Here is a 25,469-nt window from a genome sequence, read left to right on the forward strand (position 1 = left end):
TCTTGGATCATCTCTGTGGCCCCTCTCCAGCCTGCCCACACCTCTTTTTGATGTGGGCACCAAAACAGAACACACAATTCCAGGTATGGCCTGACAAGTGCTGAGTGGAACAATGATTTTATCCTCTCTCCCTTGTAGATGCAGCTCAGCATCCTGCTCTTTGTTTGAGCAGCAGCCCAGAGCTCACTCATCCTGAGCTGGCTGCCCCCCAGGTCCCTTCCCACAGAGCTGCTCCCCAGCCTTTGCTGCACTCCTGGAGTGTTTTCCCAGGTTCAAGACCTCACACTGGTCCTTGCTGAACTTCACAAGGTTCTTGATAGCACGTCCTCTCAGCCTATCCAGGTCTTCCTGCAGGGTTGTTCTCCCTTCCAAAGTGTCCAATCCCCCACTCATTGGCAAATTTTATTAGGGTACATCGATCCAGGTCAGGGATTTGTTGCTAATCTGTCCTTCACAAATATCTGCTGCTATTTTTTTCCTCTATAACTCTAATGCTGTATATTTTTAACCTACTGTTTACTGTTATCTGTAGCACAGGAATTCTGGAAAAGCTCAGGTTTAAATAACTTGGAATGCCCTGGAGGGATCTTATTTTGCTGGCTTTGTTTTCAGCGTCAAGTAGCTGCTACATTTTATAGTAATGTAAAACCACATTTAAAAAATAATAAAAATTCCAAGATCAAATTAGGCTGGTCCTGGGCAAACTTAACAAAGTTTGTCTACTTCCTGTCAGACACACAGACTGTTCTGCTCAGGAATTCATGCCTTTCAGTCCACATTTAATTCCATTTGCTGCCTGATTTCTATTTATAATGCACAAAGCAATATTATTTGCCAGTAACACTTTAAACAATGCCAGAAATATACTGCAATGTGAGCAGCATGGGAAAGAGGAGAAGGCTTTCCTAAGTTACTCAACTGAATTTCTGTCTTTGAATGTTCAGAGAACCATGGGAATAAACTTTAGGTGTTCACATTGGAGCCTGACAATTCTGTGTTAATAAAGGTTCTGTTAACCATGTGGTGGCCAGAGTGGGAGGTCTTTTCAGAAGGGGCCTTGTTTCCCTCAGGTTTTGTTGTTCTTATGATCTGTGATTTTCTTCATTTTGTGTACACATTCAAACCAAACTATTGCAAGCTAAGCCCAGACCTAAATTACAGGCAGAAACCAAATCACTGAACCTTATGCTTCTTTTTCCTCCCTCCATCTCACATCATCACCTGTACCACTGACATCTCTACCTCTGTGTGTGTGTGTCTTCCCCAGATCTTTCCAGAGCCACTCATTTTCTTCTCACCCTTTTCCTTTCCTTTTGGAGTATGTCAGTCTACCTGCTTTCCTCTCACTGTTTGAGCATCCAAACCTTTGCTGAGTGTCTCACTGGGTGACACAGATAAAAGCAAAGTTATCCCTTGAGCTGATGACTGAATGTCTGTGTGTTCAGGTGCTCTCACCTCAGGCAGGTCCTTCAAACACATTGGTGCTTTCCCCATGGGGAGCTCAACTTCAGGTGTGCTGGTCAGCAGTCCAGGATGAACAAAATATGGAAGAGTTTTATCTCTGATGTTGGTCTCAAGTATAACATTCTGTCAATTAAACTACCCTACAGCCCACACAACACCTGAGTGCTGTGTAGGAGGTGTTGTGTTGCCAAACAGCAGGTACAAATCAAAGGAAAGTAGAGTTCACCATAATGTTTTGTTTATGGGAAGTTTGGGCTACCAGCAGTTTACATGAGTTCATTAATGCAAAAATTCATAAAAAGTCACTGAAATGACAGAAGGTTGCTAAAACATAAAGATGCCATCTGTGGCTCAGAACATCCCATACCTCGTTGAGGACTGGGAAACCATTATAATTTTATAATTATACCTACGTACCTTCACTGCTGGGGCTTGTGGAAAACATAAAATAGAAAACAACCTTAATGAGGCCAGTCCCATCTTTTAATGACACTTAAATGACAACTAAATGCAGAAACAATTCTTGCTCCACACCCCCAGAAATGTGAGGTTAAACCAGCAGGATCTTACACAGGACAAGAGTCCATCTCCAGCTCTGCTGCTTCCTCAGGGTTGCTGCTCAATAAAGCCCCAGTAATTCAGAGCAGAGACACAGTCCAAAGCAATCAGCTCCTAGCCAGGAAATCCCCCCAATGTCAAGAGCATAAATCTCCCAGCCCACGCAGAGCCTTGCATTCCTGCAGCACATGGGGCCCACTAAGGCCCCTCACAGCCCTCAGGAAGGATGGGCAGTGCTGGAGCAGCTCTGCTCCAGTGCCCTTCAGCTGCCACATCTGCCCTGTTTGCCCCTGTTCCCTTTGGGGCTACTGAGGATTTCTTTAATATTCCAGAAAAAGCCTGAGTGGATCTTCTGCCCTGTCCCAGAGCCAGGTGCTGCAGGAGGGGCTGGTGGCTCTTACCTGGCTGGCTTTGAGGACAGTCATGATATGAATCCCTCAGCAGTGCCAGCAAACCCTGCAATTTTGCATCATTATGTTCTAATGAAGCAGAACAGGACAGAGCTTCAGTTTAGTGGTTTTCTTTCCTGACAAGGCTGACAAATGTCATCTGTCACGGAGCAATGAAGCTCGGAGGACTCAGCTAAGTTAAGATTCTTCCTGTTCACCTCAGTTCTTTAGAAGCAAGAGGCTCCTACTACACACACCAAAAACTAAAGATCCTTCCAAGCTCCTCATGCCTTTCACCAAAGCTTTTCATTGCTATATTTACAAGTAGGACAGGATTAGTTTGCAGCATCAGTGGGGAAAGTGCTCTGGTCCTAGTCCTGGATGTGGACTATAACTTTTAAATCTAAGAGAGGCCATTCATGATGAAGGAGCAGCTCTGTGAGAGACAGGTCTCACTGCCTGCCTTGGCCTCAGCTGTGCTGCAGAGCATGGAAAGGGAAGGGGGAGCCCAGCACAGAGCCACAGACAGCTTTTCACATGGCTCCACCACCAGCCTTCCTTCCACTACAGCTGGCCAGGGCTTTGTTGGGGGATAGACCAGCTGGTTTCTTCTAACATGATTACAGCCTTAAAGAGGGAAATGGACTGTAAAATATGCACACTGTTTTCTCACATGGAGAAAAAAAAAAATGCTTGTGTCTATACTCTTACTGCAAAAAACACCCACAGCATTCTCATGGAGCACCTCGACCCATCTGAGCTAACCCTGCCTGAATTTCAAATTTATTTATAGTTATTCACAGACTTTGGAAAAAGAAACAGCAAAGCTTTTTTTTTTGCTTTGCCTCAGTAAGATGGGATGCGCAGGGTGATGCACAATGTGTTTGGAACTTGAAAAGTTTTATACCACTTTCAGTCTAAAGGGAGGCCTGGCTTTGCCCTGTCTGAATGAAAGCCCAGCTGTGAACCTCAGTGTTACCAAGTCCTGTGAGTGCTGAGTGAGACAATTTCAAATGAAGACATTGAGAAGGAGGTATTGGTATCCTTACTGGATATGCACTGGAGATGTGAGAACTCAATTAGGCACAGCAGGATTTGACTTTGGCTTGCTCATCTTAAGAAAATTCCCTAAATTCTGAATTCTTACTATTCTGAGGAAGGGCAAGCTGATTATCATGTTCTGTAGATTTTTCCAGGAATGCCATTGCTGCTGAAACTGGTGTGAAAATTCCCCCAGAAACCCCTCAGATCAGGTGCATGAATTTTCTTTGTTTTCCAGTAAAAATCCATCTCACTGGAAAATTCCCAGTCTTGTCTTAGCATTATCCTTATAATTTGCACCCATGGACACACAACTGCAGGTGCTTTTTGTTTTCCAGAACTAGGCACAAAGAAACCAGTGCCCATAAGAGGCACAAATTATCCTCCCTGATAACTGAGGGCAGAAAACCACACTTACAGTAATTTGTAGGTACAAAAGAAGAAAATGTTTTTACAAAGGAAGAAAAAAGTGAAGGCCCTGTTGCATAGCAGGGATCTGTCACGTTCAAATGCACATTCAGAGTGTGAAAGGACACAGAGGAGTGAAAGGAGAAGGCATGGGTGAGAAAGAGAAGTATCTTCAAGCAATTTAAAGCTGTGTCAGGAAAACAAGCTGAGGAGGTAAAAGACACTGGGGAGGACTGTGTGATATTTAATGAACTCCCTGCCCTTGACATGCTACTGACCAAAGAGATGGGAACAGGAATGTCTTATAGCTGAGTCTACAGAAATTAAATCAGATTTACTGCCTTTGTGAGGTTCTTTCATTCTAATAACAAAAGTCGCAAAATTCTACTCATCCTACCACTTTTAATTCATGGCACTTAGGGTGTTGGAAAGCCCAGCTCCTGTGTGAGTGCCAAAGCACCCATGTAGCAGTCCAAGCCATGAGCAGGGAGGTAGGATCTGGGATCTGACATGGATTGTTCAAACCAAAACCAAGGTGTGCCAATCTCTGATGGTGTCACAGAATCCTGGAATGGCCTGGGGGCCTGGCTGCCTCCCTGGTGCTGCCATGTCCCCAGGCACAGCACCCTTGGCAGCAGAGCTTCAGCTCATGGATCCCCCAAGAAGCAGCTCTTGTGTTGCTGTGCTTGTTAAAGCATTGAGGGATGCATGGATAACTGTTTTTTAACCCAGAACCTTTGTGAACAGGCAGACCTCAGTCAAATCCCTGCTCAGCTGCCTTTGCTCCAAAGTGCAGCTGAGTTTCAGCCTTTTCTGCCCCTCTTTGTGAGGCAGCTGCTCCATCCCCTTGCCCTCAGCTGTCTTCCTCTGCACCTTCTCCAGCCCCACCAGGTCCCCACTCTGATACATCAAAGCTGAGATGAATTGTGCTGGGTTTGTCCTGCAGAGCCTTTGGACATGTGTGACAAAGGGACACTGCAAATTATGAGTCACACAACCTGGCTGATACAATTTGGAGACCAAGAATTATCCCTAACTCATAACATATTGTATATCAATTATTCCATAATTAATAAATGTTTCCTCATTTGTTTGTTTGAATTGCTGCAATCATGAATAGTTTGTGAATATAAATAGTACGAAATCCAAGGAACAAATAGTATATTCACAAACAATTCATGAATAGTTTGTGAATATAAATAGTACGAAATCCAGGGAACAAATTGTGCATGGAATTACCTGCTGAGTTCCCTTTGCTATGAATAAGAATTCTAGCCCTTGTTTTTGTTAAATTGTCACTCTAACTTCTTGCACTTTCTTTGTTTTTAATCACAACCTTGCAAGAATCCCCTGGAAGTACCTTTTTTGACTATTCCTAACAAAACAGATCAACTTGCAGCTGGATTGAAGTACAGTTTATGAGAAAAGCATTTCATTGTTTCATCAAACTACCCCGTTCTCCTTGTTTCCTTCCACTGTGAGCCCTCTAGTTAGCAGAATATTTCCTACAGCAGAAAAAAGCCATCAGGCCTTTGGTCAGACTCCAGCTCTGCTAGGAAAGCTGTTGTGCTGATGGACCAAATGCTTCCAGCTCCACCCTTTTCCTCTGTCCTTTCTTGCCATCACCTCAGCACATTCCCATCATCCCAGGCACCCAAGTGGACTTGCAGACCCAAGTCCTGTATCCTGTAGTCAGGCACAGAGCTGTACCAGGGGATTTCAGTATCCAAAAATCTAGAAATTGGCTGGAACTGTTGTGTCATGTATGAAATATGACAATCTCCTAACCCACAGGTACAATTTATTAATGATGGTTGAGATGGGAGAAGATAAACTGATGATACAGATATTCATGCTCTAGAGCCCTGAATGATGTCAGAAGCACTGAAATTTAGTCTAATTCCATAGATCTAAATAGCTCAGGATTGTTTTAATTGGGTTATGTATTTAGTTTAAATGAGCAAGAGATGGCTCTAAGTAGTCCCTGAATAACAAGATTAACAAAGGACATGAATTGAAACCAGAACCAGAACCATTTGTCTAACACTTCCCAGTCAGGGACTTTTGATTACACCCCTGTCATTCCCACTTTGGGTTTTGCAAACACAAATCTCCCATATGCTGTCATGTGCAAACAGGGCCTCAGGTTCAGTGCTTGGGCTGGTAAAACCATGTTTGTATGCAAGATGTGGCAGGTCCTAGGAGGGCTGGTCACACATGCTAAGCTTCAGCTTGCTCCCTCTGATCCCTTGATCTCAGCGGTCTCTGAAACGAAACGTGCCATGGGAACACTCCTGCCAGCCTTTTTCCATTCACTTAATTGCTAACAAAATGTGTGTCTCCACTCTGGATGCTGTGAGACCAGCACAATGACAAAACCAAGGGGCCGTGAGTAAGCACTGCTGAGCTTCCCTCTCCAAAATTCATTCTGTTAACACATACATCAATTAGAAAAAAACCATTGATTTTCTATTCTGCTTCTTTCTGGGAAGGAACATATGGAAAAACACCACTCATCATAGGGGGTGAATGAAATACTCCTCCACTGCCATTAAATCCAGGGAATACAGACAGTGAGAGACACACTGGGGAGGAGTTGGTGTTGCAGGCAGTGGAAATGCCATTTATCCAGGTTTTGATGCATAGGAAGCTTCCATAAGAAAAACAAACAGAATCATCCACATTACAGAGTATGCCCAGGATCACCCAAAGTCCAACATCAGTTTTGCTGGGAGAATTGGCATTTCCAAAAGAAGATTTTTATTCGCCCAGAAACAGGTTTTTAGACTAAATGGACTAAATTTGTTAACATTTTAGGAAGGCATGTGGGTTTTGCTTAATACATGAACAAATCCTGAAAAAAACATTTGATTTTAAACTGAAACAAAATTGTTTTCAAGTTTTCATTTAAACATTTTGCAAGAAAGCCAGAAATTATGTCTGAACAGCTGTTTTTATCAGATCAGTCAGCTTGAGTACTGTATGTCTACCAATAAAGACAAATTTGCAACTCAGTATAACTCCTCTCAGAGGAGTTTATATAAACTCCTGCCAAAACCCACCCTGTAACTATGTCCATCCAAGGGGTGCACTTTCCCCTTATGATTTCCACAGTTCAAGGACATTTAGTCTGAGTAAAGACTAAATGCTTTCTGCAGGGCCATGATGGTGAGTGAATACACTGGGAAAACTCCACTTTTCTCTACAGCCAAGTTGCTCATTCTCTCACTTCTGGGGCTGTATTTTTCTAAAGATTGATTTCTGATGTTTTATAGCCATCCTTTATTTCCACAGGACACCAAAGTGAATTATTTCACTTCTGTGCTTCCAGGAAAAGCCAGCAGGAAGCCCTTTGTTTCCCTTTCTTCCTCCTTTGTGCTAAGGGGATTTATTTAATACAGCTGGGAGGTCGGGCCCCCAGAGGTCTATTTGTACGTAATTCTACAACTGCCTTGCATTATAAAAGAATGCAAATGCAATATGTATTGACTCTATGGGTCACAGTGGCACATCTTGTTTGGGGAAATACTGAAGTTATCTGTAAGTACATAAATAAAGGAGTTATGTTTTAATATATGTTTTAATATTTATGTACTGTTTTAATATTATGTTTTAATATTTATGTACTGAAGTATGCTCTATTTGCAGGGTGCCTCTGCCTTAGTTAATAGCACAGAAGAAACAGCTGATCAAAACCAGAATTCAAATGGCATAAATTTGAGGGAATTACAAGGAGATAATTCAGATTTTAATCTTTTGATAAAAGGGGCCACAATTTAGCAAGATGAGTCCTGTAGCCATGTAAATGAGAGCAGAGCTTTTTGTTGGACCTATTTGTTTCAGTAATTGTTTGTCATGGGGCAGCCTCACTCACCATTCAGCCTTTCATCTCTCCTTAAAAAACACTCTGTAGCTTTTTTTAAAGTGAAATTATTGTTTTGATGAAACCTGCTAGAAACTAAGGCAGGATTACAAAACCAGAACTGCAACAAAGGATACTGGGTACTTAGGGAGAGGTGAAACCTCACTCTGACTAAATTGTAATTTGAACTGTTTTTTCCAGTCAGCCAGGAATTATGGATCTAACTAAAATTAAGAATCTCTTAATTTTGCTAATTTTGAGGGGGCTTGGGTTAAAAAATACTGCTGAGATATAGCACCAGAGAAGCCTATAGAAGTTTTCCTCCATTGACCATAGGATAATGTTTCCTTTAAGAATTGTACTAAGCAATAGCAACTAACATTTACAAAACCCTTACTAACCAGGGCAGAATGAGAAGGTTATTGAGCTTTGAAATTTCTTGCCAAAAGACACTACCAGAGTCTCACACGAATTTAAGGGGAGGCTGGACAGGTCCAGGGGAAAAAAAATCGATGGAGGGTTGTGTCTAGAAATCTTCATCTATTTGTAGAAATTAGTAGGAATCTGCAGTCAGTTCAGGAGGCTGTGAATACCTAGCAACTGTGAGTGCAGTATCATGTATGTTTGCCCTTTTCTTGTAGGACTCCTTGGGAATTTACTTTTGTGCATGGCTTGTGACAGATTTTTGACCTGAACACTACAGCTACTCTTTACAGACTTTTTATGTCTTTATACCATGACTGATCAGGGGTAAGCACACGAAAGGTTCCCCAGAGGATCCTGTGAGGCCTGTCCCAGGACAGGCAGTGTTTCCTTGGGCTGGCAATGCAGGCTGAGAGAGGATTATCTGTGTGTAGTCCCACCATGCCCTATGAGAGCTCCTCTTTTATCATCTGACATCCCAATCTAGCACTAATTAATGATCTAGCAAACAGCTCACATAGATGACAGCAGCAATGAGACAGATTGTTGATTTCCCACCAGAGACGTCAAAATTCACTCTGTATTTGGAGCTGAGTGAACAATAAACTTCTCTTTGACAAAAGGAAATGCTGTGGAATAAACATAATCCGAGACATTAATGCATAATTAGAATAAGTCATTAATGTTATGTTAAGTCAAACTGCCATGTAACCTTGGTGTTGGTTTACGGATTCCATTAATTTAATTCCTAAATGCACATTTCCCCCTGAATGGAATAAATCCTGTTTCTTCCCATTTATCCTGGTGAAAACACAAAGCTGTAAATAAGTCATCCATTTAATAGTGCTCAAACATTGTTTTTATATTTGCATAAAGTCAACATGCAATGTAAGGCTTTTTCCAGAGGAAGGGTTCTCACAAAAGGTGAGGTTTAAGACAGACCAGAGCTCAGGCAGGACCTGCAAAGCTGGATGTGTGTGTAACACCACAGAAAGTGACAGCAGGTGTCTCAGTCACTGGAACTTGGAGTAGCTGCTGATCCAGTAGGAGCACTAACAGGCTCCTTTACTCACCCTTTATTCACTATAATAGGATGACTCCACAAATGAGATACTTTTGTTCATGGAGTTGTAAGATGGACTATCTCCATCAGCACTGATGTGCTGAAACTCATCCAGCAATCCAGAATATAATTTATCTGCCTAACACAAAAAGATGTTAAAATAAGCTTGTCCCTTTTCCATTTGCTCTCTCACATTCATTGATCTCATAAATTAAATGTCTTTCCTGTATTTTGGCTTGGCCATGAAGGATCTCCCAAGGGTTTCTGTGGCAGGCTGGGGACTCTAAAGTGACTTACCCAATTCCTTTCCCAAGGTTGTCACCTGAATTGTCATACATGTTGTTCCTGCAAATAGAAATATTTACAAGTAGTTCTACTGACAGGTAGAACTTTCAAACTGATTTTTAGAACTGATTATCGCGAAATAACAGTCAACATTAATAGGAGTGGTGATATGTTTTTCCTTTGGAAACCACATGAAAATCAGAAGGAGACTGGCCTGAAAATGCTTAGCTTCACTCTTGAGCAGTCATGTTTACCTTATGTAGGAATAGTTTATCTCATTTCATGTTCACTGGGGAGGCCACTTCTTGAATTGTGCTCTCCAATAATTGAGGAGACGTGCAGGATTAGATCAGGATTTATACAGAGGGGAGAGCAGCCCTGAGACAGATGCTCTTAAGCAGAGCTATAATTTACTGGCAACCTTATCTAAGATATGGTCAGTCAATAAGAAAGCCTCAGAGGTTGTCAGGGTAGCCACAGCTCCAATCAACCTGCTGATTTCTTCATAAGGAATACCAGCTGGTTGCTAAACCACAGGGGGCAGACAATAAAAATGAAGAGTCAGAATAATGATTTACTTCAAGTGGAAAACCAGGAAAATAGTTTGAAACCTATTTCAGTTAATTGCTTGCTTTGCTGTCATTACTCCATTACTGTTTGTAGCAGAATTGGTGACAAGAGACTCAGGTGAAATTCTAAACTGATCAAGCTGAACTGGACCTATTGTGCTCACACTGTGCCCTTATGCCCATTGCTGAAGGCTCTGATACAGCATTCCCCACATTTTCTTTCTTGATTTACACAATACACTAATACACAACCCAGATTCCCAGCCATGGCTGGAAGCTCAGCTCTGCTTTCCCCTGGGATTCTATCCCATTTACTTTGTCTCTTCAGCTTCTTCCCACAGTTCTCCCCATGTGTCTAGAGGACCAAGACAAGCACTCCCATGATGAATGACTCACTGAGAAAGAATCAGAGAGACTTTGAACTTATTTTAGCACAACTTCCCCCCATAGGAAGAATGACCCCAGAAGTCCAAACTGCATGCAGGACTAGGGATAATCCAGGCAGAATTTTGTGGTGTAACTGCCTGAGACGGGCCTGAGCCATGTGGAGATGCCATGAGGTGATCACAGACCAGTTCTGGGGTGGGCATGCACTCCAGTGTGCCACCTGCCTGTTGCTGGGACAGTGAGAACCTGGAGCTTTGACTCCTGTTCCCAGAACTGTTACTAGCTCAGTGTGTCAGGCTGGAAGTCTCTGTCACCCCTACCACTCCTCTACATCATCTGCCATCCTGTGGCTTTTTTTGTATTTATGGAAATTATGGAAAACCAGAGCAGCTTGGCTATATTAAGGATTTCTAGGTGCTCAACAACAGTTGTGGTATAATAAATTGGGCTAACCTGCCCATGCAAGGGGATTTGCATACATTCAAAACTATTTCTGCATGGACCCACCAGTTCTGCAGAGCCTGCACAGAAGGTCTGAGATGCTGAGCTTGCTCAAGACTCTCTGCTTGGCACAGCATAACCCATATTCATGGATTTCTGCATAGGGAATCCCACATAGAAATATAGGGAACTCAACACCTAGAGAATCAACTTTTTGCTTTAGAGATGAAAGGTGAGCAGGTGTGGGTTTTTTTCTTTTTTTCATTTTATTTTTAGGCATAGTGATTTCTAATTCTCCTCTTAACTTCAACTAGGGTTGGAAGTTGAAAATCTACTTTATCATTTCTAAACTAGACATGCTTATATATTCTGGTGATAGGGATGCTGCAAACACCATGATTATTGATATCTTACAGTATCAGCTGCTAGGAGGAAAATTAACTTTATCCCAGCCAAAACCAGGACAAGTTGTTAGGTTTAACCAGCACATTGAAGGAAGGAAGGAAGATGTAGAGTCTTCCTTCTTTCCTTCCTGTGAAGGAAGATGCTGTAGGGTCTTGTGCATGAACCTCTGCAAGTGTGTACATGGCCCATTGAAAGTTCCCAGAGTGCAATCATTACTGCACAAAAGACACAAATAAAGCTACTTGTCCCTTGCAATTTGCAACATCTCTGATGTCAGAATTTCAGCAGTATTGTTTAACCCAAGCCCCCTCAAAATTAGCAAGAGATTCTTAATTTTAGTTACATCCACAATTCTTGACTGACTGGAAAAAATAGTCCAAATTACAATTTAGTCAAAGCAAAGTTTCACCTCTCCCTAAGTACCCAGTACTTATGTAATTTATGGTTTAGAGCACAGAGAATATCTGCCCATCTTTCCTTTCATGGAGGAAAGAGCACTTGATTATTTCTGGTAGTGGGAAATGATATGAGATTGTCTGTTCCAATTGCTGTAGGGCCAACCCAAGGACAGTCTGCTAACAGCCTGTCACTCTGGGTAAATAAACCAGCTTGGGAATGGAAAAATTTGCCCAGCCTGCACAACAGTCCAGATGTGTCCTGGCTGGAGGCAGGGACAGACCTCAGAGGCTTTGTCCCACGTTTTCTGTGTCTCCAGCTATTACAGCTGTATTTCCACAGACTTTCCTGTGTCATCCCTGGGAAGAGAGCTGGCCATGTCTTTTTAGGCCCAGTAAAGCAAAATTCCTCATGATCTCCTCAGGAGCAGCTTCCAAGCCTTCATCAGGCTTTGTTGCTTCATCTCATCTAAGAGGCTGACAGAAATACAAGGCTCAGTCTAAATGTACTTGAGGGCTGTGGCAATTTTAGCAATGGTTTAATTAGCTGAATGAGGCTTTCTGTGTCAGACATGACTGCAGAGAAGTAAAATGGGAAGGAACTCTGGTATCATGAATCCAGAGAAGTAAAATGGGAAGGAATTTTGGTATCATGACTCCAGAGAAGTCAAATGGGAAGGAACTCTGGTATCATGACTCCAGAGAAGTCAAATGGGAAGGAATTCTGGTATCATTACTTGCAGCACCTCAAGGCTTTGGCCTTTCAGAGGATGTCAGTGATGTATTGTTGAGTCTGTTAAAATGTTCTGCATTACAACCCTGAGCCCACCTGTAAATGTATGTTTGAGGATCTGATTTATGCAGAAAAGTGCCATGGGATGCCAGGCACTATATATCTGTATTTTACATAGGATGTGTACCTTTCCATAGATCCTGTGCCCTACAGGATCAAACTGACGCATAGGCTCAGAGATCGTGGTGCCTGCTTCCCTGTGCCAGTGCCAGGGGTACAGTTTGTGTCTCTAGAATGATGTAAGATCACTATATGAAAAGGCAAGCAAAGGAACATAAAAATGGCAAGATTAGGGGAGAACATGGCCAGAAAGCCACAATCCAAGCATATCTATAGTTTTCTGACCTAATCTTATGATACCTTGAGGTTCTAGAGGTCAATATCGAGTTTTATCTGAAGATGAACCTCAGTGTATTCTGTCTGCAAGTTCAAATGGTGTCAGTAAGGAAGTCAGAGTTATTTTCTCTGTTCTTATAGACCAGAACCTGAGGCAAAATGACTTATTTCAGGTTGCTCAGAGAGTCAGTAGTGGAGGCAAGATGAGAAGCTTGGTCTTGAGTCCTAGCAGAGGGAATGCAGAACAGCTCATCAGAGCCCAGACTACAGGCAGGGATAAAATCAGCCTCAAAAAAAGTTATCAAACTAAGTTCTGCTTTTGGAAGGTAAATTAATCCCCCCCACCACTTTTATTTATTTTTTCTGCAGCCTGAGGAATGAGCATGTTTTGGATCCAACTGTGTGACATTAATCACTATATGGAATATTTGAGCCAAAGGTCACCCACAGGGGGCCAACTATTAACATATGGGATTTATCTGTCTACTTCTTCCATAAAGATGCAGTGTGCTGGATAATCAAACTTCTGAGTGCCAGCGTGGAGTGGAGTTTGGTTTTTTCCACTGCTCTTTGTGATTCGATCCAGAACCATTTCCTTTCACTGTATGCTCAGAAGGGGAGGAAGCAAAGGTGGCATCCTGATCTTCATTATTAATACACAGGAAAACTTGGAGGAAATCCCTTTTATGCCCCTGGCTTTGTGTAAAGAAAACCCTGCAAGCTCTGAAGTCATATTGTTCAGCTCCTATATATATATATATATTCATGTATGTGCATAGCAGATGTTTCTTCAAATACTGAACTGATGTTTCTGCAGAATTATGGTATGGAAAAAACATTCATAGCAACCTGCATTCCCATTTATTTACTTCTATTAAATTAAAAATCTAGGGGGAAAATGACATTTAAAGTGGCTAGAGAGGAATAAAGAAAACCACAGTCTCCTGTGATTCAAGTCAGGGCTTCCCCACATTATTTGGAATAAAAATCCTGGTGTGCAGGCAGCCCTCAACTCCTGTTTGCAAAGGGGAGCAGGAGGACACAGGGAGGCATTTTCCCCACTCTGAGTGAAGACATTACACAAAGCTAAAGAAATTCTGAGGAAGGCATCTAGCTGGAGCTGGTCAGGTCCTGCCTTGTACAACCACCAGAATCACTTCCAAAGCAACCAGTCCAATTCTAGCACAGAAATTCAGGGTAGGAGGCACAAATCCCTCTCTGAGGGTACTTTCCTCTTGCCCAGCCTTCATGACCTGCTTAGACGAGACGTCTGCTTGCAGACAGCCAAAACTAAGCAAGGGGAATCCCACAGCAGCTGACTCCACTTGTGTCTGCCCTTGTAAAATACTCCACTTTGTTTCTGCTACAGTAAAATTGTTATTGCTATTATTTAAGGTTATAATGTGGTAACACTCAAAGGCCAGGTATGGCTCAGGCACAGCATAAAATGCCTCACAAAGAGGGATTTAAATTAAAGGATGATTTTGCTTTTAGTTCTGCAGTTTGACTAAAAAAATTACAAACAGCAATAGGCAATTAAAATACATAATATTTGATTAATGAGATATCAAAATGCCAAAGTACATATTACAAATGTCCTCTGATAATCATATGATAGAATGTCTATACACTTTTGGCTATAATATTAACAAGAAGGGAATTTTTCATATTAAGTATTTCTAGTAAATCATTCTGTCTAAAGTGCAGCCAGTTTATTATTTTTTTTTAATTCCAATACACTGCTTTTAATTTAAAGTAAAATGGTAATGTTTTACATTTATATATTATTTTTCATCTAGAAAGATCCCTGAGGCTTTTTTGAGTGTTTCTAGAGTTTCAGTGCCCAGAGTGCTGGGGGCAGAAGGCTTGTCATGAGTAAAATGCAGTTGTGGCCACATTTCTTCATCACATGAACCATGGACTGTAATTTCCATGTGGTCAAAAGGCAAAAGGCACCTATGAAGTGCCTTAAAGAAAGAACAGGAATTCCAGGAATGTGAGTGGCTCACAGATGGGATACAGCGCTGATCACCGTGTGTTCCTCTCTCAGGGGCTGCAGCTGAGCTGGACTGACTCATCCCCTGCCAGGGGTCTGAGGTACCAGGCAGCTCTTGCACCAAAGCCAGGCAATGTGATGACTCAAATTATCCCTCGTGAGGTGTTTGACTCAGAGCTTTCATTTGATCACTGTCTTTTATGAGGAATTAAGACAACAGCATAACAGCTTGATCTCAGCCATTGCTGGTCTTCTGGTGTGTCCTTGGTGAGTCCTTTCAACTTTCTGCCCCTCACAAATATTCCCCTTTCTCACTTCTGTCCAGCAATATTTTTCAGGTCTGGATATGGCCATGGCAGCTTAGGGGCTGCACAGCATTACAGTAATTTCACAAAGCACAAGATAATTCTGTATGTGTGTGGACTTTGCTAAATCTGCATCTGCCAACGATGCTCCATAACCACACACTTAAACTGAATGTAACTCTGGAACAAAACCCCATGAAAAATGCCCGTGCTCCCTTTGACAAGCCATGGCAAGAGACACAGAGTTTTTTGTCATTTTGCCTGAGAAAAGTGTTACATTCCATTTAAAGGTGTGGATGTGCAGGATCTGCTGGGAAGACCATACATATGACAACAAAATAGCTGTCTGAGCTGAGGAAGGGTTGGGAAACACTGAGGTAATGTGTCAGATTTCAGAGCAGGGACAGTTGCCTGTGCAGTGTCTAAGGCAACAGAGATAAATCTTCATCAGGGCTACTACAAAGTGTCTTTAGAAAACAAATTGTTAATGCTTGCATACAGAAATTATATGGAGAGGTCTGTAAGGTCAAGATAGGGAAATCCAGCATTCTGCTGGCCTGGCAGTTAATTTTACTTCATTGCAAAATTTTGGCCGTAAACTATTTCCCCCTCCCATGCTTCAGACAGAGGGTTGCTCCCAGACCAGGGAACTAATCAATATTTATACTGCCTCATTCATTCAGGCACATCATTTTACCATATTTATTTTAAAATAATCAATTTTTATGAGATTTTCTCCATACAGCGTCCATGAGCACCACATAGAGAACAACCATATCTCACAACACTCCTGTAAAGGAAAGCGAGCTGGGGAACGAGGCTGCCCATCACCAGGGCTGACACTGTGGACATGGACAACACAAATAGCTGTCCAGATTGCCATGTCACAAGGGACTTTTGGAGCAGCATTTAGTATTTTTTAGCATTTCATCTGTTCACTGGACAGCTCTGATTGTGTATGCAGGTGCTTGGCAGTGGGCTTGAACTGAACCAGATGTGCCAATGGCCACTGGTGCCCTGGATTTCATCCATTTCCTAGGTTTCAACCCGGCTGCCGATTATTCCTAGCGGAAGAACAGCTGCACACAAAGACCTGAGCAGTCTTTTAGTACACACCAGCACTCCGGATTTCAGTCCTTCCTCATGGAAAACCTGTTTCTCCGACTCACTGCCCTTCCCATCCTGGGGCAGAGGGTTATTTGGGATAAATTCGGTGGAAATAGCACCATCTACTGAGCACCCAAGACTCTTCCTGCTGGGACCTCTGGGGCTAGGGGGTTTTGCAGGGGAAGGGTCTGCACAGCCCAAGGGATGCTGAATGTTCAGGTCCTCAAATTACTGAGCTGCCCAGACCAGGCTGAAGCTTTCCATCCCTGAGGTGTCTCCAGTCGCTGTGCTGTGATACAAGTCATCTGTTTTGAAGAAACGCAAAATAATCCCAGTAATAAACACACAAAAGAAATCTGTTTAGTCCCAGTGTGTACCCCAGTGTAAACATACATTTCATCCCCAAATATCTTTGTTTGGGTTCATTCCCAACTCTGTGCACGCTATGCCGTGTCCCCGATATTTTCTCATGTCCCCATCGTGTAGTGCTCCCTCGAAGACAGATTTTGGGTACACTGAACACGTGTTGGCTGGCCGGCCGTGACCTCCTAGCCTTTAATTTGGATGGGGACCTTAATTTCTACAGAATGCACGGTGAGAGCATCCACAGCAACAGGGCTGCGGGATACGGGAAGGAAACAGTGAGAAAGTTACAGAAAAAAATCTTTTCCATGGGAGGAGAGGTGTCTCCCGAAGGTGAGCCCCGGCAGGAGTTTGAGAACACCCGTGGCTGCCCCACGCGCCTTGTCCCTGCCGGGGCAGCGCTGAGCCCGTAGAGCGTAGCCCAGGCCGCCACACAGACCCAGTTTTCCCGCTTTTCTCTCGGGATTTCCCCCCAGCCATGCCCGCCACCCCGGATTTTTCCACGCCTGACAACAAAGGAGGCGGCGGGGCGGCCGCGGCGGTGACTCAGCGCCGGGCCCGCCCCCGGCCCGCCCCAGCCGCTCCCCTCAGGCGCGGCCGGGCCGGCTCCGCGCGTGTGGCGGGGCCGGGCGGACACTCGGCAGGCATCGGGCGGGCGGGCAGGCAGTGGCTGCTCCTCTCCGTCCCTTCTCGGCTTCCCTTGCCCTCGTTCCCCGCGCTGCCGAGCGGGCAGAGCCGCCCCGCCGAGGTAGGTTCTGTGTCTGCTCCGCACACAAAGGCGCTGGCGCGGAGGGACGGGATATCCCAGCCCAGGGGGGGCTGAGGGACGGCGGCTCCCGGGGAAGAGAGGCGGGAGCGGCGGGTCCCTGCTGGGGGGGCACCCGCGCCTTCCTTCGTGAAGGGAAACACGGGGAGTTCGTCGTGGCTCTGCATAAATTAAAGGGGGAGCAAGCAGGAGGGTGCCCCGGGTGTGCGGGGCTCCGGCGGCGCTGCCGCCTCCCGTGGGTGTCCCCGGCTCTCCCCTCGGGTGTTCGGTGTGTCCGTGGGGTGTTCGGGTGTTCTTGGGGACAGCTTTGATCCTTGGGTGACTCTTACAGCCGTGGGGGCACCCCCATAGAAATGCGGGATCCCTGGGGGAGTGGGTAGTGGTGGTCGGGAAGAGGAGTTGGAAAAGCAAATTAAAATGATAAATGTTTTATTTCCTATACGTGGTGCTATGTGAAATGAGCGTTCAGAGCAGCTGAACTTCTGGTGTGGACAGTCGATGTCTTCTTACAGATCTTTAAACCAAGTAGAAGCTGGGAGCGGCACAAGCCCCGAGGAGTTCTCTTGTGCTCCCACCAATCCCACCTGGGTCTGTCAAACTTTCCCTCAAGGACTCTGGAAATTCAAATGTCCAGGTTTTCCTGTGCATTGGGTTTAAAGGCTGTGAAGCTGGCCAGGGAAACTGCACGGAGAAACTCATTTTGGGGGTGCATAAGAGAAAAGGGTGCAGTATAGGAGCTCTGTGTGCCCGAACTACTTGTTTGCTTCAGCCACTGGATTTTTTCATAGCTTAATGAGTTCTGGCATAAATGGATACTATGCAAATGTGGTGTTCGGCCGTGGCTGCCATTGGAGCAGATTCTGGCCCCGTAAGGCCAGGGTTTGTTTGTGGCAAACTCGAGAGAACGGCAGAAACATGTGAACTGTGGGATTTTGTTGGGAATTCACATGGCCAAACCAAAATGTAACAAAAGGAGGAAAAAGATGTTTCTGTGTGAGCACAGTGTGGTCGCAGGGTATAGTTTGTGGTGGGAGTATTGTTGAATAACTCTGGCAGTGGAGCTGCTCAGCGTTGTGGTACGTCAGTGTGTGCTGAGTGAGTTCTGTAGTACCAGTCAGGACATTCAACTTTCCTTGACTTGGCAGAGGAGGGTGGAAGGATGTTGCTGAAAATGAGAATGATTGCTTGTGGATCTGGTAGGCAATTTGGGAGGCATTTAAACTGTCTTTAATTTCCTTGTGATATGAACAGGACGCTGGTAATCTGTTGCTTTATTGATGGATGTTTTCCTATGGACAGACAGCGTGTGCTATGAATGTGCTGGCTGCTTGTTTGGTGTCAGGGGTATTTGCTTAGGGACAGTAAACAATTGCTGAGCTTTATTATAAAGAACCACAAATTCCCTATATCTCCTGAAACAAAGCCTTTTTTGTCTTAGTGCAACTGTGGGCCAATTTCATGCTTGGTGTAGTTCCACTGATGATGGTGGAGTTTTGCCAGGGATGGTTTTGGCAGGTGAAATGTCACTTCTGTGTCCATAATGCTCAAGAGTAGTGTCACTATATTGTCTTCAGCACTAAGTATTGTTAATTTAAATGGCATGTTGATGTTCCTGAAAGTTAGAAGTGGGAGAATCATCTCATCAGGTCCTCACGATACTTTCCCACTTGCTTTCTCCTTTCTGCTTCAGATCTCACAGCCCTTAATTTATACTCTTCCTTCTTTTTCAGTCTTAGCATCTTTTTTCTCTCTTCAAAATTTAGAAGTTTCTCTGCAGTCCAGTTCACCTCCAAGCATTTAAAGGCTTTGAGACTGTGTTGACCCGTGCACTGCCCCTGCACGACTGGGTAAGTGAGGAGCTCCGTGGCAGCTGCAGCTGGGAGATCTTTCTGGTGCTCTCCCTCACAATCAGATTTGTGTGGTGCCTCTGGTCAGTGCCTTTGCTGAAGTGGCAGATTGTTTGTCAGAGTCACACAGTGGAACAGCCTGGCTTGATACAGAGTGATAGACTGGCCTGGGGCTGGGGGAGTCTCTCAATTTTTACACAGCTGCCCATACTTAGGGCATTGAGAAACTGGTTTTTAGAACATTCCTTCGTGACTTCAGTAAGGACAGGGAAATTACCTAAAAATTGGGGCAGAAGGAAAAATGGGGGAAGAGAGAAGGAAATAATCATGTTTGCTAGCTGTGGGAAGAAGAGTGGAACTGTTTAACAAGTAATTTGCTCTAACACAGCTTTGGCTCTATCAACGTTTCAAAGAAAATATTTTATTGAATAAAGCTATGTTATCTTTGTATGTGGTTAGCAGTATTAAATACATGTGGCCAGCTCTTAATCTGTTCTGGGACTGTGGTGGTTGTAAGCAGAGCCAGTTTCAGTGCTCAGCCTCTGCTGAGCCCTTTTGTATCTGACATCCCTGTGCTGTACAACTTTGGATCTGTTTGCATCTCATAAGAACCCAAAGAGGGCATGTCCGACACAGCTCAGGGCTGATGCTGTTCTGACACAGTATCAAAAACCAAGATACATGCACATCTCACTGTGAAGGGGAAGAAAATGCTCAATGCTTCTTCAACTTCAGTTATTGTTCTAAAGTTTGCTCTGGTTTGGCCAGACCTGGGGTGTTTTTCACTGTCAGTCAAGTATGGTTTGCAGCACAACATAATGTGCAAAGAGCCTGCAACTCTTCTGTGTTTGCTTAAAAGGCAAGTCAGGGGTTTGATGTTTTGTTTTGACATAAAACAGTGGAAGGATTCAGATGTGGAAAGAGAATAGTTTCACATGCTAACCTGTACATAAAGCTGCAAATTTGATAGGAAAAACCTATTTTTACAAGAAAGATAAATGATCTGTTTAGAACTACATTTATCAGTGATACTTCCCATGTCTTGCATGCTCTTGCCAGGCTTATCTCTTGGAATGCTTCATTTATATTAATCCTTCTAAAACCATGCTGAAGTGGAATACCCTGTGTTCCCATTGTGGGGAAGACACTTCCCCTTTGCAGATGGGGAATAGGATCACAACTAAGAAAATGAGTTGTCTGTGACCACACAGGAACTGTGTAGTGGTGGAAGAGCTTGAACTCATGTATCCTGAGCTGTTGGCTACTGAAATGAAAGTATTGCCCCTGCCAGAAGGAGTGGGAGAAGAGAAGAGGCACAGCCCAAAAGGCACAGTGTTAAACTGGTTGGGTTACCTGGCTGTGATGCACTCAGTGGCTGACTGCTCTTCCATCACAGCCATGCTGGTCTCTGTTAGACTGTGGGAAACAGGAGGGTTTTGTAGTGATGAGTTCTTAAAGAGAGTCAGCATACACAGGAGAGAAGAGAAAATGGAAAGGGACCTTTTTCTTCTCCTTTCTCTACCTGCCCTCAAACAGTGGGTGCTGTTTTTACAGATGGGTCTCTGGCTGGGTCTTTGGGGAGGTCCTGCATCTGTCCCACTGTACAGTTGTGTGTGAGCAGGAGGAGACTTTGCAGAGCCAGGTGGGTGAAGGCAAGGCCAGACTGCCTTTCTGTGACCCCAGCAGCTGGGTGAGGTGGTCTGAGTGCAGATCCCCACCCTGAGAGACCAGGCTTGTGGTTTGTTTTTTTTTTTAATTGTTTTCTAAAGGGGTGGCTGCTCTTCACTGTGATATGCACAGACACTCACGTAGCTGCTCTTCTGACCTGGCTGCTTTTCTGCTTTGGCTTGTTGGTGTGAAGGGCTGTGGGTGTTGCATGACAGCAGGGAGTGGCCTGTGGCAGTTCTCCTGTGGCAGAAATCTTTTGGGGCTGTATGAGCAGGGAGCACTTTATTGCAGGTGTCTGCAAAAAGAGGAAGGATGTGGTCTTTTCTTCCCTTTTCTGTGTAACAAGCATTGCAGCTTACCTGCTACCCCTGTGCTCTGTCACTTTGGGAAAACTAAAGTAATTTAGTTTTTTGTAATTTAGCTTTTCCCTACAGTGCTGTGTTTGGTGCTTGATGGTTACAATTGTGAAGTCAGTCCTGTTTGTCACTTTGGTTTCAAAAGAACTTCTGTGCTGACAGGCTGCTACTTGTGCTAGGACAGGGCTGTAAGTTTTGTGCAATGAAGGGTGGGACTCTCACAGGTGGGAGAACAGTGTTTCCAAGCCGTGGCTGTTAAAGAATAAGTTGCAAAGATTTTGGAGCATTTGGGGGTAGTGCTGTCTGCTGGTCTGTGTCATATTTTAAAATAACTTTTGAAATCAGTATTTCCTCCATGGATTTAGCCTGTGTAGCTGAAAGGGCAGGTTTTGTGGTGACTTGGTACAGTTTGCTTGTAGCTGCAATGGAGTTTACTGGGTCTTTAGCAGGTCTTCAGCTTGCTTAGCTGGGACAAGAATCCCAGTTTTATGATAGCAGCAGGGAGCACAAATGCAACCTTTGCCTTGTTTAGCTTTATTTATCCTAGAAGCAAAACTCCTGGATTTGCTTACATTTTTAAAATGTTTTTGACATCATGAAGGCAGAAGGTTGCTTTTTGTGCACATAGATGCTCCTCATCAAGAAAGAAACAGTGCAGTTATTTAGGAACAGTGGGACAAATCCCTTTCATTTAGATGAGCTCAATTTCTTTATTTTTACATTTTTACTGCCGTTTTTGGCAGCATGTGTGCTTTCAGGATGAGCTGTAAAACCTCTGTGCAGTCCTTTAGCAAATCTCAGCATTTACATTTACAGCCTCTCTGTGTGAGCTGCATTGGAGTCCTGTAGAGAACTTGTGATGACAAAGCATGAAAAGTGCTGCTGCTGTGAGGGGTATTTTAATATCCTGCAGAACAACCTTGTTGTGGGATAGATCCTGTGTTTTACCTTGTACTGGGGAATTACCTGTCTTCTAAGCTATAGAGCTGAAACCCAGGAATGCTTCTGAAGGAGGAACTGCCCTCATGCTTGGCTTCATTTGAAGCAGTGCCTCTGCTTTGTAGTATATTTTTTTTTTAGGCAGGAGAAACTCAGTCTTGAAAGTGTTACTCTATAAAGGGGAGCTCTCTTTGAGCTTCTTTTCTTTATTTGATGATTTAGAGCTCTCCTGTGCCCCTTGGAGGATGTCCAGCTCCCTGTGCTTGTGCCCCCTAGTGCTGAGTGCCTCACCAGGCCAGCAGTGTCTACCCTGAAGGGGAGGCAAGCTCTGCCCACCAAAGGTATTTCAGCAGCCATGGCATTCAGTGGGCTGGCAAGAGGAGGATGATGATGGCAAATAATAGAACAATTCCTTTCATTCCTTGCCTGTGCAGTGAGTGGGCATTTGTCAGACCTCATGTACATACACAGGCTTTTTTTTGTTCTGGTGCTAATAATAAATGGAGTTCACAGCTCCGAGTGGCCAGGATGAGAAGTGGGTCAGGACCATTCGTGTGTGCATAACTGCATTCCTCATCCAGGCCAGTGCCTGTGCTGCATGCCTCTAAACAAGCTGGGAAGATCTCAGGGAAGCTGGAGTTTGTGCTGTCAGCTGGGTGGAGTGCACCTCTAGCTGACTGCAGCACTTTGGGACAGGGCTCAGAGTGAACGCTCTGCAGTAGCTTTGCATGTTAGGAGGACCACAAGGTGCAGCTTCACTGTTTAGAACCTCTGAAGAGTGAGGAGTTTAAGGCAAAGTAAACTTTCCTCTTCCTGGCAGGATGACTTGCTGAGCAGCCCTTTGAACATGTGCGCTGCCCTGCTATTTCACTGAAATATCTCTGCTACCTCAGTTTCCTCTGAAGTGTCACTGGGGACAAGGATGACTTGCTGAATGTCTCCTTGCATTGCTGCCACATCCTTCAGACTTGCTGCTCCTTGTTGCCCTTCAAGGAAGAGTGGGTGCCTGGCCTCACCCTGAGATGCAGTTTGGGGCTTGGCTGGTAGAAGAAGAAAACCAATTTCCATCTGAAGCCACTGGGATTTATTGAGTTTGTTTTTGGAAAGAATCGGGAGGAGGAGTTTCATTGGCTTATGATTTATTTTATGGTTCTGTGCTTAGGGTTTTTTTTTCTCCTAGAGCTTTTTGAGGTTACTTGTCCTTGAGGAAGATCTATGACATATCAGGCAAGCTGTAATACACTTGTTTAACTCTCATAATACCTGGCACATCACTGCTGCTTCCTGAAAACAGTCTGTCAGAAATTTATACACAAGTCTGGATGGGAATGGAGGAAAAGATAGGGGAAAGAATCATGGTAGTTTTGCTATTTTCATTGTCTGGGATTGTTTTTTTGGTATCTAAAAGTAAACCAATCCTTTCTTCCAAGCCTCAAATACATTTGAGGCCATTCCTGTCTAACATGCAGAAGCAAACAGGTGCTGGGGTGTGGGATCTCAGCACCTCAGGACTGATGTGCTGAGTCACCGAGACCACCCTTGGGGGGCTCGGGAGTCCTGGAATGTTGCCAGAAGTGTCTGGTGGCTGGACTTTGATCCTACACAGGAGACGACACCTGTGTGAGGATGGGAGGATTTCACTGGGTAAATGGTGAAGGGATAAGTTAATTAGAGTGTAAGACACAGGGTTTAGGATTTCTGTACAGGGGGGTCTAGAGAAGTAAGATGGAGGAATTGGGACGTGTCCTTTCCTTCTTCTTCTTAGCCTCCATCTTCTGTGGTGATGCTGGCACTTTGGGATTGGTTATTACTAAAGGTGTACTGGTCAATAAGGGTAAAAGGTATTGGGGAAAATTGATAAATATTGTATATGTAATTTTGAGTATAAAGATAGGTGACCACCCCGGGGGCTCGCAGTGTGCTCATGGCTGGCTGCTGAGCAGACCTCTGTCGGGCTGAGAGAAAATCTTTTAGATAAAAAACTAATAAACACTGAAGACTGAGAAAACACCTGAAGCCTCTTTTCGTCCTTTGGAGTGCGGGCTGCCCAAGACCATCCCGAGCCTTTCCAGCTGAGACAGTGACACTGGGGGTTGTACCCAGGGTGTTGAGGGTGTGGGCAGTGGGCTTTGCCACACAAGGGGGTGACCTTTGGAAGGTGAATAGGAATGGAGGAAAGGACAGGGAAAGAATCATGGTAGTTTTGCTATTTTCATTGTCTGGTATCTAAAAGCAAACCAATCTTTTCTTCCGAGCCTCAAGTACATTTGAGGCCATCCCTGTCTAACATGCAGAAGCAAACAGGTGCTGTGTGGAGAGCCTGGTTCAAGCATGGCTTGGAGAGAGAGGCCATGAAGGTATACAGCTGATGGGAGGGTGAGGGGCAGCTGTGGAGCAGCAGTTCCCAGGCTTGATTTTGTAGATGACTAGGTTCTCAGGCACCTTTTCTGTGAACAGAGAGATTCTCAGACAGTCTTCTCATAGCAGTCCTTGGCTGCTCTGGGAGCAGATATGAAGGTTTTGAGAACTTTTCATATAACAGTGAGAACACTAATTTTGGTTTCAATAAACAACCACGGGTATTGTAAACAGAGGGAGGGGTTAGAGTTTTCTCTGTAGCCTATCGTGAGCTCAGATTTTGCAATATGCATGAAGTTAATTAACACTATTATAAAAAGTGACTGATTTGATCAATAAATCGGAGTTGATGCTGATCAACAACAAAGATGGGTCGTCTCCCTTCGCTTTCAACAGTGCTGGGGGTTGTACCCAGGGTGTTGAGGGCGTGGGCAGTGGGCTTTGCCACACACAGGGGTGACCTTTGGGAGGTGAGCATGGCTTGCCTTGGCACTGTCCCACTGTCTCCTGTGTCCTTTGTCATGGTGAGCAACCAGTGACACAGCCCCTGATCAGAAGGGCTCAGGCACAGGGAGTCTGTGTGTTCTGGAGGGGAGCCCTGGCTGTGAGTGGTTTGTTACCACAGATGGCAACTGTGGGAGCCAGTGACTCTCCAAAGGCAATGTTAGCCTGCCCATTACTATTTATCTGTTTGTTCTTTCAAGTAGAAGAAGGCTGGGCAAGTCATAAACTTCTTACACAAAATATGAGCAAATATATTTTTCCTTTTTCAAAAAATACATTGAAAGCAAACTTTGGAATTCAAGAAGGTAATGTCTCTGAAGAGCAGAAAGCATTTATCTCTTGGTGTGAAACTAAATCCTGATGAAAAGATTTAAAAAATATTTTCTGAAGTACAGCAACTAGAAAGCCAACCTTGAAGCTTGACATGAAGCTTGGAGTTTG

General features: G+C 44.2%; 1 protein-coding gene across 1 annotated transcript in view; it reads left to right on the forward strand.

Moving 5' to 3' along the window:
* Positions 1-17,201: 17,201 nt before the first annotated feature.
* The window catches only part of FAM107B (family with sequence similarity 107 member B), a 61,665-nt gene continuing 53,397 nt past the window's right edge, over positions 17,202-25,469 (forward strand). Inside the window, exon 1 of the mRNA XM_058804874.1 lies at positions 17,202-17,338. The gene's annotated coding sequence lies outside the window, so the exon portion shown is untranslated. The remainder of the gene's footprint in view (positions 17,339-25,469) is intronic.

This window comes from Ammospiza caudacuta, chromosome 5 (assembly GCF_027887145.1).
Source record: "Ammospiza caudacuta isolate bAmmCau1 chromosome 5, bAmmCau1.pri, whole genome shotgun sequence".
Classification (NCBI taxonomy): domain Eukaryota; kingdom Metazoa; phylum Chordata; class Aves; order Passeriformes; family Passerellidae; genus Ammospiza; species Ammospiza caudacuta.